The following is a 1,778-nucleotide window of genomic DNA, read 5'->3' as shown; positions in this document are numbered from 1 at the left end:
TGGAAAAGATAATTACAGAGAAAAGACAATTTGAAAAGAGAAGTGGAAAAGAGAAAGCTTTATTTTCTTATTGTCTCTAATTATAATGTTTTTGTAACCTGCCAATAGCTCATTCATCATATATCTGAGTCTCTTTGTCTTCCTTTTTAGGGAAAGCAACCACCAGAAAAAAAATTTAGAAGATACATACTTTTATTACAATTGCTGAAGAAATATTTAGAATTTTTGCTTTTGTTGTTGTTTTTCATAGGCTTTATTTTTCAGCTAAAACCTGATTTTGCATTGTAAGCAAATATTCTTCACGAAAGTTGCCTTTAAAAAGTTCTGGAAAGTATATATTCAGTAAAAATTTCCAAATGATTGCAAGTCTCCTTGATTTAATAGTAATGATTCCTCAATTTTTTCTTTGCAATTCTGTTTTGAACATATTTCAAAATCTCTCAATAAATTCTATTTTCTCACAGAGTGCATAGCTCAGCATCACACACCATGTGTTAACTTTAATGTCTTTTTGAAAAAGTGTATACTGGTCTTAAAAAATGCAGATTCTTCCACTTTATTCGTGCCACCGTTCTAACAAATACTTATTTAAAAACTAGGAAGTTAGCAATGCATCTAGGAAATGAAATAACTTTAAAACAATGTAATTCCCTTATTTCATTTTCTTTAATACCATTTTAAAGTTATTATTCATTTAATTTCCAGTTGGCTTATAGAAATGATCTTTACAAGAGATCATTCTTTTCGATTTATACATATTGAAAGGTTACCAAAAACTATCACTGATACCTGGGCCTGAAACATTATATTTGATTCATAAATTATGTATTAATACAAATTATTAGGACATGTTTCAATTAATATAGGAAGTTTCATCATTAATTACTGACAGGTTGAAACCTATCATCAGTTAATGTTACTTTAATACCTGACAGAAAAAAAAATTATGTAATTCTGATTAGAAAAAACAAGAACTAAGTTCAGTTTGAAAGGTCACTGAGAATATTTCGAAACAATTCATACGTCACTAGTAAAAAGACAAAGATGGTTTAAATGACCTTATGTACAAATATGGTAGTACATTAATTTGTGTAATGCTGCTTGTGGCTGCCAGCTTGCATTATTCTTTAATCCTATCTTCACCATCAGCTTTATTTAAAAGAAATTTATTAACTATACAACTATACATGGTAGTATGCATGGAAGATACAAGGAGAATTCCATATTCATAAACATAAACCATGGCTGTTGTTAAAACATTTGACCCTGTGCCTTTTGTGAATTAGGTAGCATAAACATGGCTTATCGCTGTTTATAGATAAAAAAATGAGACCCTGATTATTCTGTGTTGCTTCAGTGGACTGAGGACTGATCAGCTCTTCTGAATTTTGTGTCCCTTGCAGCAGCAAGCCTAGAACCTGGCACATGGGAACCACCTAATAATGCTTGTCACATTACAAGATAACCTACAACTGAATACAAATGAAGGCATAGAAGAAACAAAAGTCTCAGAAAAGTAAATGTAATGCTGGGGCCACATGCTAAAATACCAACTTGAGTGCTTATTTTCTAGAAAGAAATGAAAATAAACATTCTTCTGTGTAACTTGCATGATTTTGGACATTGAAATTGCAGAATAGTTAGATTTCCATTTTCAAATCTTCTTAAATAATGTGAAATAAAAGTGTCATTTCTCTTGTATCAGAAATTTGAGACATATTTATTTATTTATTTATTTTCCTTTTTGTCTTTTTTCGTGTCCGGCAACGGATCGCAAC

The sequence above is a fragment of the Galeopterus variegatus genome, unplaced genomic scaffold, assembly GCF_000696425.1.
Source record: "Galeopterus variegatus unplaced genomic scaffold, G_variegatus-3.0.2 Scaffold4476, whole genome shotgun sequence".
NCBI classification, from domain to species: Eukaryota; Metazoa; Chordata; class Mammalia; order Dermoptera; family Cynocephalidae; genus Galeopterus; species Galeopterus variegatus.
The sequence above is the reverse complement of the archived record's forward strand: the minus strand, read 5'-3'. Positions refer to the sequence as shown.